This window comes from Pseudorca crassidens, chromosome 10 (genome assembly GCF_039906515.1).
Source record: "Pseudorca crassidens isolate mPseCra1 chromosome 10, mPseCra1.hap1, whole genome shotgun sequence".
Lineage (NCBI taxonomy): Eukaryota > Metazoa > Chordata > Mammalia > Artiodactyla > Delphinidae > Pseudorca > Pseudorca crassidens.
In genome coordinates this window covers 43,772,533-43,788,267 of record NC_090305.1, presented here as the reverse complement: position 1 = coordinate 43,788,267, position 15,735 = coordinate 43,772,533, and the positions used below count along the sequence as shown (strand labels likewise).

Genomic DNA, 15,735 nt, shown 5'->3' with positions numbered 1-15,735 from the left:
GTTCAATTTAGGGCTCTTGCAGTTGACAGCAACAGAAACCCAAGCCAAATGAGCATAATGAACACAAAAAGGGTTTACCCAGAAGTAAGGCTAGTTTCAGGACCCTTGGGCTTTTTGCATTAGTTTCATTCCTTTGTGCGGTAAATATTTGTTTGTACTTCTCATGGGAATGCATTTTGCTATCCAGGTCTTCATATTGGAAAATTATTAAATATTCATTGATATGACCCATGAAGAAACATATTTACATGACAACGGACTCTAACAGGAATGTCTGAATTAATGGATGAGGGAATGTGGGAAACGGTGAACATTCCGAGATGTTTATGTCTTCCCTGAATTCAGTAGGATTCAGTTATTGAATGAAGGCATTTATTTTCTTCTGATTTGTATTTTACTTCATTAAAAAAAAATTAAATTGGAGTATAGTTGATTCACAATGTTGTGTTATTTCCTGCTGTACAGCAAAGTGAATCAGTTATACACAGAAATATATCCACTCTTTTTTAGATTCTTTTCCCATGTAGGCCATTACACAGTACTGAGTAGAGTTCCCTGTGCTATACAGTAGGTCCTTATTAGTTATTTATTTTATATATAGTGTATATATATCAATCCCAATCTCCCAATTTACCCCTACCCCTCTTACCCGCTGGTAACCATAAGTTTGTTTTCTACATCTGTAACTCTATTTCTGTTTTATAGATAAGTTCACTTTTACCCTATTTTAGATTCCTCATAGCGATATTGTACAATATTTGTCTTTGTCTGACTTACTTCACTCAGTATGACAATCTCTGTTCCAACCATGTTGCTGCAAATGGCATTATTTCATTCTTTTTTATGGCTGAGTAATATATCATTGTATATATGTACCACATCTTCTTTATCCATTCAACTGTCCATGGACATTTAAGTTGCTTCCATGTCCTGGCTATTGTAAATAGTGCTGCAGTGAACATTGGGGTGCATGTATCTTTTCAAATTCTGGTTTTCTCTGGATATATGCCCAGGAGTGGGATTGCTAGATCATATGGTAGCTCTATTTTTAGTTTTCTAAGGAACCTCCATACTGTGCTCCATAGTGGCTGTACCAATTTAACAGCATAGGAGGGTTCCCTTTTCTCCACACCCTCTCTAACATTTATTTTTGTAGATTTGTTTGTAGATTTTTTGATGATGGCCATTCTGACATGTGTGAGGTGGTACCTACAATGAGGTATTTGATTTGCATTTCTCTAATAATTTGTGATGTTGAGCATATTTTCATGTGCTTACATAGGCAGGACACACTTTGATATAAATTAGAGCAAGATCCTTTTCAATCCACCTCCTAGTGTAATGAAAATAAAAACAAAAATAAACAAATGGGCCCCAATTAAGCTTAAAAGTTTTTGTCCAGCAAAAGAAACCATAAACAAAATGAAAAGACAACCCTCAGAATGGGAGGAAATATTTGCAGAAGAAGCAACCAATGAGGGATTAATATCCAAAATATACAAACAGCTCAATATCAAAAAAACAAACAACCCAATCAAAAAATGGGTGGAAGATCTATATAGACATTTCTCCAAAGAAGACATACTGATGGCTAAAAATGAAGGCATTTCTTTGTGAAGATTCTCCCCTGGGGAGAAATTAATTCACACATTCATTCAGCCCAGATTTATTGAGCACCTACTATATTCCAGGTGTGGGTCTAGCTGCAGAGGATAAAGCTGGGAGCAAGACCAATTCCCTGTCCTCTTAGAGCTCACCTTGAGACAGATGCAAGACACAAGAATGACTTGTTAGTAAAATTTCAGATAGAGATCTGTTGAAAATAAAGTGCGGTGAGGGGATGGGAATGGTTGTGAGTGGCTCCGTCTGGAGGGGGGCAGGAAGAACTTTCTGGAAGGGACATTTGTGACATGAATGAAGAGAAGCAGGCACCTGTAATAAGGTCTGGGACAGAGTTTTGGAGGCAGAAGAAATAGCAAGTGAGACTAGAACTCACTGCTGTGGATAAGGAAGGGCAAAAAGTCCCATGGGGGGCGGGGCGGAGCAGCGTGAGAAGTGGGGCGAGTGATGGGTAAGAGCCAGCTGGGGCCAGAGCACGTTGGCGGGGAGGGGAGGGCGGCGGGTCTAAGCGCATGATTGTTAAAGAACTTTCTGGCTGCTCTGTGACCGATGGACTAAAAGGGGCAGAGCGCAGAGCATCCCCTTATCGGTCACCTTATTCCAGACCTTCCCTGTCACTCCTACGTCCTCGAAGGTAACTGCCTATTTGAACATGAACTTCCCCTCAGGTTTTCCGGCAGCTTAGGTCAAAGGCAGGTCCACCAGTCAGCTGCTGGGCGGACCAAGTGACTGACCCTAGAGTCCAGAGGCCGGGCAGGGGACCTCCTTGGATCCACGCAGGTGATGCTCTCAAGGTCCTGCCTCCCGTCGTCGCCCTCGTTCTTTCCATCTCTGGGTGGCCTTGACCTCTCCTCCTTCCCCGGAGTGCCTCAGCCCGCTTCTCCCCAGTCCTAGCGGGAGGAGAGCTAAGCTGACTTCTACCAGGGTTCCCTAGGAGCTTGCACTGAGGATCCAGATCCAAAACCCACCCTCTGGCCGCTGCCCTCGGAAAGGGGGCGGGTGGGGGCGCGAACCTTATCTCGGGCTCCGCCTCCAGGGGCCGGGAGTGTCCCTCGCGCGCTGCACCGGCCGCCGCGGGCAGACAGACTCCGGGCTCCGGGAGGGCTGCTGATCCGCTCTAGCCCAGGTCGTGTTCAGGCCGCGACCGTTCACTCCCGGGACACCCCGGGCCCACGCGGAGCGCGTAGCGGCTGCGACGGCACCCCTGACAAGGGACGCGCGCCAGGTAAGGTGGTACCTCCTCCTCCAGTGTCCTCGCCCGAATGACAAACAGGGGACTTCAGGCTGGCCCTCTCGCGGCTGTTTCCAGTTTGCACTCCCGAGGGTGCAGTTTCTTCCCGTGCGCGCGGAGGCGGTGGGTGAGCTGCGAGGTAGAATCCGCGCCCAGGCTGGAGGCTGGGACGCAGGATTTGTCTGGCAAGGTTACTGGGTGGTCATATAATCTTGGGAGCCTGTCTGGGTTCTGATTTCTGTTTGGAGTGTTTGGCCTCTGGGAATGAATAATGCGCGGTGATTTACACCCCTAAGCTCAACCCCCTGGTCCTCGGTCGGTCTTTCTGGAAGGGGCTCTGTTGTCCACACGTGGGGCGCGAGCGCACGGGGCGGTGGGCTGCGCGGTGCCCCCGAGGCTCTTTGAGGCTGCTGCCCAGGAAGCTCACTCAGGGGAGCTTAAAAAAATCTGGTGCTGCGGCAGCACCCGGATCAATTAAATCAGAATCTCCAGGAGTGGGGCTCAAAACTTCCCAGGTGATTGCTAGGTGGAGTAGTTTGGGAACCAGTGAGTGAGGGCCGTGGTTTTCCAAGGAAGGAGTGGGAGGGTTTCTGGACAGCAGCGGCAGCGTCACCTGGGAACTTTTAGAAATGCAAAATCTGGGGCCCGCCAAGGAGGCCTAGACCTCCTGAATCTGAAACTATGGAGGTAGGGACCCAGCCCTTTGTTTTTTCTTGGACCGTGCAGGTGATGCTAGCACTTGCTCACTTTTGAGAACTCAGGGCTGGATCTCAGTGGAGGGAAGGGCAGACACCTTCGAATTCCCCTTCAGAGGGAGGAGGGAACAGATCCGTTTTCAGAAAATCTTGGGTATTCATCAGTAGGATTTTGCCCATATTAAAAAAAAAAATACTGTGGACTTTGGAGGATCCTATAAAGGGCAGAGACTTAGCCATCATCTCGAGCAATTTTTTGTCATAGAGAACTTTTTCTTTTTTTTTTTTTAGAGTTGAAGCCAAAGAAGAAATGTACCTAAGAATCTCCTGGCTGTAATAACATGAATGTTTGGCCCCTGATTCGATGCTCCCCATCACCCCTGTCATCAGTGCATGCTACAAGGCTCATATAAAGTATTTTTTAAAAAAGCAATTGGAGGTTTCAGGGATTCATGCCAATTCTCCAGAGTGAAAGGGAATTCAGCATTGCAGGTCTATGTACTCTCTGAGTGGCTCCTTTTTTTTCTTTTTTTTTTTTAAAGGATCTTTTTTTTTTTTTTTAGATGTTGGGGGTAGGAGTTTATTAATTTATTTATTTATTTTTGCTGTGTTGGGTCTTCGTTTCTGTGCGAGGGCTTTCTCTAGTTGTGGCAAGCGGGGGCCACTCTTCAGCGCGGTGCGCGGGCCTCTCACTATCGCGGCCTCTCTTGTTGCGGAGCAAAGGCTCCAGACGTGCAGGCTCAGTAGTTGTGGCTCACGGGCCTAGTTGTTCCGCGGCATGTGGGGTCTTCCCAGACCAGGGCTCGAACCTGTGTCCCCTGCATTAGCAGGCAGATTCTCAACCACTGTGCCACCAGGGAAGCCCTCCTTTTTTTTCTTTTAACAGAGATCTGAGATTTCAAAATTTTGGCGAAAAAAAATTCCAGCTCTTCCTAAGTCATTATTACAGAAATAGAATGACTTTGCAAATAGGCTTAAATGGATTCAAAAATCTGACGTTGGATAAAAAAGCTAGAATAGGCATGACTGTGGTCCTAGAACATGTGTGCTGGGTGAACACTGCTCAGTGTACAGAGACTTCCTGTGCAGAGAACATTTATTTTCCGTGCCAATTTGTTATGAGGTAGAGAGACCTTTAAGGGACAGGTCCTAAGCTTGTGTTTAGATGCTGGGGGGAAATATAGGTAGTGGTGAGGACTAGGAGCCTGGATCTGAGGCCCAAGCTGCAGGTTCAAGACCTACTCTTCTGCCTCTCTGTACTCTGGGGCAGTGGCATAACTCTGCGAGCCTCACTTTCCTCATCTGTAAAATGGGGACTGCAGTAGTACAATGCATACTTCATAATTCTCATGTTGTCAGAGTTAAAGGAAATAATGCTTCCAGCATAGTCAATGAAATATTTATTAGCTCAAAATATGCACACACACACACACACACACACTTAAAACAAAACAAAAACCTAATCCCCAAACACTTTGGAATGAAAACTGTGTTGATAACATGGTCGCATATTTTATCTACACATATTTACATACCAACCTCACCCTTAGAATTTACAGTTTTTCCTTCTTACTAGAATGTGAACATATGGATGTCCTCCAATTATCTTCCTAATTTTATTACATGTTTTATATAGAAATTTTTAGAAAAATATTTTTAGTAGATTATCTTCAAGTCAACAGCGCAGTTATGTATCTACTCATTGTCTGTGGTAAAGAATTTTACCATCTGGTGGAATTTATAATCTAGTCACATTCAGATATAAATAGTCTTAAAATCTGGCTCTCCAGAGTATCATTCCTTATAAAAGAAAATTCAAATGGTAGGCATGGCATGCTGTATCCCCCAAGAGAACCAGTTTAGAAGTACTATCTGGTGTTTCCTAGGTAATTAAGAGGGAGAAAGAAATGAAACCTTATTCAATTACATCGAGGTTTGTTCAAGATAATGTAAAAGAAAGCAAATTGAGGACACATCAAGGGCTAAACTGGCAAAAAGGATAGGTGAGGTAGTTCAAGTGTCCTTTTCCTCCTTAAATGCAATAATTTCAAAATGCTTCAAAACCACATACAGAAAAAGCAGTTTGATTGGAACTGATCTGGATGATCCTCTTAGGACCAAATAGTTCTAGTAAAAAAAAAATTATGGGTATTAATTCCAAAAAAGATGCCAAATGATTCTGTACTTTGAAATGAGTCTTGACTCACCTTTAATTTCAGTTATAAATTGAATATTAGATTTCTAACTTAGGGTGCCTTTTTAGGACTCATCTCCCATCTTTAAATGTAAGAGGTTGTACCCTTGCAGTTTCCAATCTTCTGTGACTTCTAGAAGACAAAACATAATGCAAGTTTCAGCATATAAACATCTTAGTAACTCCTCCATTCAGGAAATCAGGTCTTCATTAGGACACTTTTAAAATTACAATGTAATATTATTAAATTCAATATAATAAGAATGTAAGGTTATTAAATTAAATGTAATTACAATTTAATGTAAGTAGGGTTTTCTCTTAGGCTCACTATGTATTGAAATGAGGAGTGCCTCTGGGCATGAAAAGGGAAGATCAGAGGCACCTCTCTTGATGGAAAAAATGAAGGCGTGTGGAAGCCAGTATCCTGGATAATTTAACTGAAGAGCTGAGCATCTGTGATGTCGCAATTCAGCGACAAGATGTGGCGGCCCAGTGAGTGGTCAATTAGGAATGATCACTACTGCAATGCCCCACAATGATTTTGTGATTCTCCACTTGAAGCCACAAATCCTGGGGCAGAGATAATCAAAAACAAGTTAGCTAATTGCATTTATTTTTCATAATTTGGCTCACTTGGAAAGATCTTGATGGCTTTCATTTCAGTGCATTTATTTTGAGGGCCCCATTTGTTCCAGAGTTGATGGTTTTACCACTAAGGCCAATCTGGAAAGTCTTGTGAGTAAAAACAAATCACAGGAAAGGGCTATATGTTTTTATTTTGTATTTATTATCTTTGGATTATATTTCTCAGCATGCAGTAGTAATTCTTTAGTTTGATTCATTAGCATTCTTGTGGGAAACAAGTTGAAATATTTATTTCTGGCAAGTGATCCAGTCTCACACAAAGAGAATTAGCCATGGAGGCTGAGTTCTCGAACTTTCTCCATCTCATGGTAAAGGACACTCACTCTCAATCCAAAATGCTAAGCCTTGAATCCTGACTCTGTCACTTACTAGTTGTTTGAACCCGGACAAGTTGCGTAACCTTTCCTTACTTCCGTTTCCTCATTAGTAAAATTGGGGTAATGGTACCTACATCAGTGGGATTATCATGAGGAGTCAATGAGTTAATGTCTCTAACGTTCTACCAACAGTGCCTGGCTCACAGTCAAAGCTTAATAGGAATTTGCTATTCTTTCACCTTGGACGTTAATAAATAGTTTAAGCTGAAGCTCTCTTTTCTCTTTTCACCTCTGAAAATTGGATCCTGAAAAGGCAGTCCTAATTTACGTTATGTTCATTTGATGCTTTTTCTGTTTTAGCTAGTGGGAGAATTTGCTTCTGAATAAGTGAAGTCCTTCAAGTTTCTCAGAAAATAATACAAGCTTTTGAACAACATTCTAAAGCTTCCCAAATGCTGCTGCTGCTGGCTTGAGACCACACTTTGAGAATCACTGCTTCACTCCACAAGTTCCCAAACTGGACTGCCCACTGGAATTACCTGAGATCAGTGTTCTAGCATGTTGATCCTCAAACTGATTAAAAAGTTAATCAGTTGGGTTAATTTATTGTGAAAGTAGTAATCATGTGCTTTGAAAAAGAGAGGCTGTGTAACAGTACACATTAACTGTATACATGGAATTCCCGTATACTGATAGAATTTTTAGGGATATTAGAATTTGTTTAATCTAAATGAGGAAACAGGGTCTTGGAGACCTCATTCTTGGCTAAGGGCTCAGGAATAGTCAGTGGTGGCACCAGATGACAACAGGTTTCCTGTGTTCTACTCTGTACATTTTTCATTCAACTACCCTGTCTTCTGAAAACAGGTAATGTGACAGAAGCACATAATCCAAGATAGGGTGTCCTGGGAATGCTACTCACCTACCTGTCTCCCTTGACCGAGTTTGATTTCAGGGTTATTAATTGAAAAGCTTTTCTAAATGAAAAACCACTGACACCAATATGGCCAACTTGTAAGAAAATAAACCTATAGCTATCAATTGTGAAAAGGATGATTTTTTTTCCACTAAGTTTACCATTTCTAAGGATTCAACTGAGTTTTACCTCTTTGCTGTTTCTTTAGCGTTTTGGCTTTTACTAATGAAAAACTCAGAGATGTCTTTGAAAATTTCAGGAAACATTGAGAATTTTCTCAAGTCCAAGTTTGGTGACCTTCTGGGAATCCTGCCAGTTGCTTGTGTTTGATTCACTGTATAATTTTTGTTTTGACTTGTCTTGTTTTGATCTAGGTCAATATAGCCATGATTGCAGTGTTATGTTACCCGTTAACTGTTTGATTTTACAGTTATTGGTGTCAAGAAGAAAAGATTAAGGACCAACAATATTTTCTTTTTAAATTCAAAGTGAAAAGAAGTTCTAGTGAAGTTTGAGCTTTATAGGAAGTTCTTCTAAATATATTTTTCAGAAATTTAGTCTTTTAACTTTTTATTAGGTAACTTTTTATTAGGTAAATAAAAACAAACACTCGGAATATATGTCTTATATTTTTATGTTAACTTTCAAATCCACATGTGATTCAATGATTGAAACAACTTATTGAATTACATACTTTTAGAAATGGTAAACCTTGCTGTTTATGTATTTTTCTACTTTATTAGGAAGAGAGAGTTTGATTCTACCTCGAGGTCATGTCTAGGCACATACCAGTACCCAGAATTAGATAGAATGTTAAAGATAAGGCAGGGAGGAACATTCTTTGTAAGTGTTCAGCCAATTATCACATAGCGCTGAAGTGCCTACCCAGTGCTTGGCTATCCCAGGGGGATTCAGAGAAGTTGCTATGTTCGGTTTAGTAAGTCTATTAATAGCCAATTGGCAGTTTTCTTTTTTAAATGGAAAAATCCCTTTAATATATTATATAAAAATAACATTTTGTACATATTTTTAAGTGAAAAAATGTATAAGGCAAAAATGGTTTTGATTTAAATTTAGAAAAATCAGCAAGCATGGCATGATGTGTCACTTTGTTTCTTCTCAAATCATTTTTGATTCCCATTTAACATAATGTCCTGAAGCAATCTTTAGAAAGGGTTGAATATGAATTAAAAAAAATCTCTTGAAATACAGTTGATTTATAATGTTGTGTTACTTTCAGTTGTACAGCACAGTGATTCAGTTATGTATATGTTCTTTTTTAGATTCTTTTCCATTATAGGTTATTACAAGATATTGAGTATAGTTCCCTGTGCTATACAGTAAATCCTTGTTTATTTTATATATAGTAGTGTGTATCTGTTAATCCCAAACTCCTAATTTATCCCTCCCCCCTTTTCCCCTTTGGTAGTCATAAGTTTGTTTTCTATGTCTGTGGGCCTATGTCTGTTTTGCAAAATAAGTTCACTTGTATCATTTTTTTTTAGATTTCACATATAAGTGATATCATATGATATTTGTCTTTTGCTGTCTTACTTCACTTAGTATGATAATCTCTAGGGCCATCCATGTTGCTGCAAATGGCATTATCACATTCTTTTTTATGGCTGAATAATACTCCATTGTGTATACACCACATCTTCTTTATCCATTGATACACGCACCCTAATGTTCAGAGTAGCACTATTTACAATAGCCAAGACATGGAAGCAACCTAAGTCTCCATCGGCAGATGAGTATGATTTGAATTTGTATCTTGGCAAGAAGTGGAGAGGTTATCCCAGAGAGAGGCACTGCAGAGAAGAGAAACACCCACGATCCTGAGAATGCAGGCAACTCCGTTACCTCCCTGTAGAAACTCCCCCTTTCCCTCGGGCAGTTTGCCTTTCCATCCTTTCACAGTTCCTTCGCTTTTCATTCCCTGTTCAAATCACTTGTTAAACAGCACCTCTGGACTAAGGTTTGAAATGAGAGAGAATAAAAGATGCACTGTGGGGGGCAGTGATGCCACAGTAACTGTCTTAGCTAGAATGGTCTAGGCATTTCCTACTTAGGTCCCTTTGGAATGAGGAGGGAGCGGAGGTGAAAAGTAAAGGTGGGATTCAGAGCTCTTGATGGAATGTGGAGGCACATGGAACGTTATTCAAACTCCTATATATTTAGTGGCAGCAAGCATGTCAGTGTGGAGTGTGAGCAAGGAAGTACCCACAACCTAAGTTATGTGTCATTTCTGTTCTACTGTATGAGTAACGGTATGGTAGAATAGTATTTATATATGAAGTACTAAATAAATAGACACCCTCATTATTTCCAAGAAGGCTATGGACCAGGAAATGGGAAACCTGGTTTCTCATTCCAGCCCACCACCAACTTACTAAGTTGGTAGCTTATCAGAAAAACCTGCAGTAAGAGAGAGCTGAGAAGGTGTGATTGTAAAGGCTTAGTCTTATTTCATTTTGCTGTTCACATATTTTTCTTTTTCTTGGTGAAAAGCACCATTTGAGACCATCATGGAACATGTAAAGAATAGCAGATTAGAGCATCTGTGCCCAGAGTTTAAATCAATGTGGAGTAGCATCCTTTAGGGAATTAGTCTCCTGAGAAATATAGCATTCATTCCTAAAATTCCTATAACAATGTTCTTGAATGTTCACTGAAGATGGACGTTACTGTGAATGAGAAATAATGAAATAACAGATCTTTTTATTTCAAGAAAATTGTATTTTCCTTTTCATGAGGCCTAAACAAATTTTTTTTGGCCTCCATATGGGAATTATGTTAAAAATATTCATTGGTCTTTTCAACACTTGAAAAAAAATTTCTGATTCTTTCTTAATTATGGGTTTTGTAAGGGGAATCATGTTTATATGAGTAATCAAATTACATTTTTGAGCTCAAAATTGCATGTTTCCCAAAATGTTAACAGTTGCATTTGGGAGGTAGCACGATAGATATTTTCTTTCCTGCTTTTCTTTGTTTTCTCTATTTTTTAATACATATGTATTACACTTATAATGCAAAGATAAATGCATAACTACACGCTTTGTAGAAGGAAACATATGAAATGGTAATTTTGAATTCCCATACAAATGAGAGAGAATGATGTTGCAGTGTGATTCATTTATGTTCTTATAATTCACAAAGTACATGTTGTGCCAGATGAACTTTGAAATACCAGACACACTAATAACAGTAAAATCTGGCTAAAATGACACAAGTAATTTTTCTTAAAATCAGAACATCACTTTATTACTCCTTGTGAATGCCAAAAGAATATTATGTACTCTAATACCTTAAAGCCATTGAAGATTATAGCTGAGATTGGGGTGGGCTTTATGTAGTTATGGCTCTGACACTTGGTACGTGTGTGACCTTGTGCATGGTTTTTAACCTTTTAAAGCTTAATTTGCCCATCTGTCAAGAGAGGATCATAGGACCTTCTTCATACTGTGGTCAGGAGGAGTAAATGGAATAATGCACATGAACACTTTAGTATAGTGCCTGGCAGGTAAAGGTCCTCAAATTTGCTCAAATTATTTATTATCATAAGTATTCTCCCTACTTCTAAGCTTGTTCACATGTGTGATTTGGATATCTACCTTGTGGAAAGTGGGTTGCTTCTTCAGATGATGCTATCCTCTGGGCAGCCTGGGTCATGGAGGAGAGGCAAATCCAGATTTTTACCCTTCTCCACTTGTGCTGGGAGATGCAGGGGAGGGTGTCTCCTGAAGCTAGCAGTGTGCTAGGGGCGATGACAGAGGCTTTGGAGAGCAACTCCTATGACTCTAAGTGCTGGAGTCTGGGAGTCTGGCACCCTTTGCCATATGGCACGGTCCCTGGTCACTGCGATTGTTGTGGGAGGTTGAGGGTGTCCTCAGGTCTGTCTTGCAGCTGCAGGTGGTTTTTCATGAGCTCCTGGATTTTAGCAGTTGAAGAGGTCTCTTTGGTCAGGACCCTGGATTGTCTGTCTTAGGCTCTGGGAAAATCAGAAGATCGCTTTGTCTCTGGGCAGAGTTTCAGTACCCATTTCCCTCCTCAGCCAGGGGCCTTTGTGCAGCTGCAGCCCAGACTCTGGTACATCTGTATAGGATATACATTAATTCATCTGTCTGGCAAACAGCTTCTCCAGCTCTTTGTATAGATTAATCTAGATCCTAGGGATGCAGCAAAAATGAGACATGATCCCCATCCTCAAGGACTCACATTCTGTTTGTAAATTTCCCCATGACTGCTTGGTATGTCAGGGTTGGTTGTTATACCCCAGAGCTCCTAACCCTAGTCCAATGTTGCTCCCAGTAGAGTGCTTCAAGGGGGGTGAAGGGGTTGACTTCATATGTTAATTGCTCCCACACCCACTAATCTGAAGGTTTATTATTAGGGTCCCTGGTTGGATCTATGTTTTCCTCAAAACTGCGATGAGTTTTACATATATAACATGCATCAGTAAGTTTCTACAAAGTGTTTAGACTAGGCACATAGTCTACCAATCCAAAAACTAAACTAAGCAAAAGACCATGATGAACTGAATTGAATTGACTGAGGTTTGACAGAAGGAAGTTATGGAGATACTGGGAAAATCAGACTCGATTATTTTTAGACTACACATGTCAGAGTCCTGGAAAAAAGTGTAAATATTTTTGAGCTCTGATTCTTCTCAATTAGTTTATTAAATGAATGTCTGGCCAGTTACCAATATAGGATATTGAGAGCCATTTGTGCATCTGTGTTTCCTTAACTGTGCCTCGAAATAATTTTAATTTTTAGCTGGATAGTGTAATGTCACATCGGACACTTTTTGGCCAGACCTATTACTTCATTAAATGCTAAGCTTGAGTAGGGCAATGATTTTGTGCATTTTAAATGTTTCTACGTTGTCTCGGATAAGGCTGCCAAGTTGAATTCCACATCTTCCTTCTAGTAACCTGCCATGTTTTAGATCTTTGGGCCTAAAGTAGTCTAAGTAAGACTAGTGAAGCAATTATGATTTCATATTTTCAAGCTTGATATGAATACTAATGACTTTAATTTAAAAATAAATGTGTGCATGCTTTCCTCTTTATCCCTTCTTCCAGTTTTTCCCCAAAGATGAGCACATATCATAAAGGTAGCTGCAAGAAGAAACTTTTTCGTTTTCCTTTCTTTCATCATTTTCATATTGCCAAGCCTTAGGCAAGGCCAATCTACTTTACTCCAGACAGTGTCCTCAAGGAATCCGATTGTTACAGGACAGCAATCTTCCCAAAATTCAGTGAAGAGGAGACATAGTCCTGCTTCTCCAGAGTGTAAGACTTTGCTACTATTACTCTAGACTCTAGAGAATTCCAAATTTTGACTTTATTTTTCCTTCAAAATCTTTCTCCTGGGATTTCCACTTTCTCAGAGCTGTCTATTGATATATGCTAAGGCAAAAGGGAAGACGGTGTATTTTATTTTCCGCAAAAGCAGCGAGAATGGGTTTCAGTTTCTATAACCATTGTCTTCATTAGGGAGTTGGGAAGTTTTAAATGCAAAATAAGGAATTTTGATATATCAAGAGGGCAGAGGGGAAACAAGAACTCCCAAGGAAGCTGTTACTGTGTCTTTCATCCCATCACAAGGAGCTGTTGATAACTATAAAAACGTTGATTTTGTGCTATATGGGAAAAAAGTGATGAGTCAGCAAGTTAAATTTCAGTGGCTCCCTGGGTACCGAGCAGACTGAGGTTGGCCGTGGTCCCAGGTTGCTTATGATACGGTTGGGAAATGCACTATTTCAAATATAATTTTGGGGAGCAAATAAGACTCTGTAACTGAGCTCCAAATGGTCTAATAGTGGAGGTAGGCACCTTGGAAGATATGGTCTGTTTTTGTCATGATTTGCTTCATGGAGGATGTATGGCTTGAACCTGCTTTTGAAGTGTGGTTTAGTTTACACACACACCATAGTCAACCTAAATCATAGGGTTGGGAATTATCTTACAAGTAATTGTTGTTTATAATACAAATGTTGTTTATACCAATGATGCTTGATGTGTTAACCCCCCCTATAACAAAACTGATGAGCACGTGATCTCCAGTCTGGTCAGCCTTCCCTGGACACACTGAGTTTTGATTCTTTCTGGCCATTGGTTGCTGAGAAGAAAGGGTGTAGCCCTGTTCTTTTCTCACTGTAGCCCAAGCTAATTTTTGGCAGCCAGCTCACACTAACAACTTCAGTTTATCATTAGCTAAGGACTTTTTGTCTCTTCAGTTCTCCTGCTGTTTGGACAACAGATTCCTTTTAAGCATTCCACAATCCAGATTTTGGATCCCAGGATTTTTATGTGTTTCTTTTGAATTTTGTCTTATTGCCGTTGTCCCATTATTTATCCAGGTGAGATCTTATCCACAGGCTTTCATTCAGTCAGTTAGAGATCTTTCTCAGCTTTGCTTTGTCTAGAAATTTGATTTGCAGGTCATCATTTTCCTCGCTTGAATTGTGAATGACCAATAAACAGGACAGGGCGCATGCCAGAATTCTAAAACATCTCACTAGAAACCTCCTACATCTGCTGTTACTCTCCATGGGGGAGCCATTTGATAAGTTTTATATCCAAATTACATTTATGTGCTTTTACTTTTGAAATACCATTAAGTACAGTATTCTACAGGTCATACTGTACAGCACAGAGAACTCTACTCAGTATTCTGTAATAACCTATATGGGAAAAGAATCCGAAAAGGAATGAGTATATGTATATATATAACTGAATCACTATGCTATACACCTGAAACTAACACAACATTGTAAATCAAATATACTCCAATAAAATTTTTAAAAAATTAAAAAAAAATGAAATGAAAAAAAGTACAGGTCTGTTTGATGTGATTTATTCTTGGCACTTGACAAACATCGTGTAATGTTTAGGACTCATTCCTTTTGTAAGTTTTTGTAAGTGCGTGCTCACAAACAGGAGTGAGGCTTAGAATATCTAGCAACCAGAAAAGCCAGGGCATCAGCCTCCCAGCTTGGGCACAGGGCAGTCAGAAAAGATGGCAGGGCAGCACTGCTTCCTGCCAGCTGACACTGTTTTAAACCCTCAGCCTTGGGGGTTTACCAGAGGCATATGTGCTCTTGACCTTCAGAGCTATTTCTTTTCTCCTCTCTTTAAGTTCCTGATGTTTATTACTCAGACCCTGAGCACTGGTTTATATTTCACAAATTAAGATGTGTTGTGAAAGAGGCTTAGAACTGAGAATGGGTATGGCTTGTTTAAGGAGCTTGATGGGAAGAGAGGGCTTAGAGTGGGGAGAGTAGGAAATGAGATATTTTGGTACGAGGGGCCTGGAGCCCTTCCATAGAAAGCGGTCACTGAAGCAGTGAGGGTGTCTTTGTTTCTGGGCAAGGGGCAGTGGCCAATTGGCTGAGCACAGATCTGTTAATCACAGGCCAAAAAGAAAAAGTCCAGAAGAAGAAGACCAATCAAGACAAGGGATATCTTTCAAGAGATCACTGAAGAAAAATTGCCAAGGGCACTGTAAAAGCATTGATTATCTCAAAGTAGAATAACTCTTGTGGAGGGTATGATCTTAAACAGAGGGAGATAAAGGAGCAGGGTATGGGGTGTGGGTGAGGGAAGCCATTCATTTGGGAGATAAGGAGATCATTGATATTCAGGTGAGAATTTCCATTGGTGATGAGGATATAAGCACAATTTTACTGACTTTTAGAAAAAAATGAATGATGAGCTTTTGAAGCTGTAAGACGTGTATAATAATTGCTTGCAATGTATGGTCAGTGGAAAACAGTAGGGAAGAAGCTAGAAGAGGCAGATTTAAGCAGAGAAACATAACCTTTCTGCCTTTCTGGTTACCATTACAGTTTCATTGTTACAAAATATTCCTTCATTAAAGAGAATACTTAATATGTCAGTGTGAATGCACATTTCCCCCTTAAGTACCATACTGCACTTGGAAAACCTTTGTGGCTCTATTATTCAAGTGCTAATTAATTTGCGGAATATCCTCCAAGTAAAAGTACAAAGATTTGTGTTCCTCCAATTTTAGAAATATTCAGTCCTGGCCATCTCTGAATCTGTGAAGGGGAAGGGATTTTGAATATAAAGAAGAAGGAGGGTAGG

The 15,735-nt window shown here is 40.3% G+C and overlaps 1 protein-coding gene across 1 annotated transcript in view; it reads left to right on the top strand.

The window, feature by feature from the left end:
- The first annotated feature begins 2,663 nt into the window (after positions 1-2,663).
- Positions 2,664-15,735, top strand: part of COL21A1 (collagen type XXI alpha 1 chain) — a 185,782-nt gene continuing 172,710 nt past the window's right edge. Inside the window, exon 1 of the mRNA XM_067753473.1 lies at positions 2,664-2,845. The gene's annotated coding sequence lies outside the window, so the exon portion shown is untranslated. The remainder of the gene's footprint in view (positions 2,846-15,735) is intronic.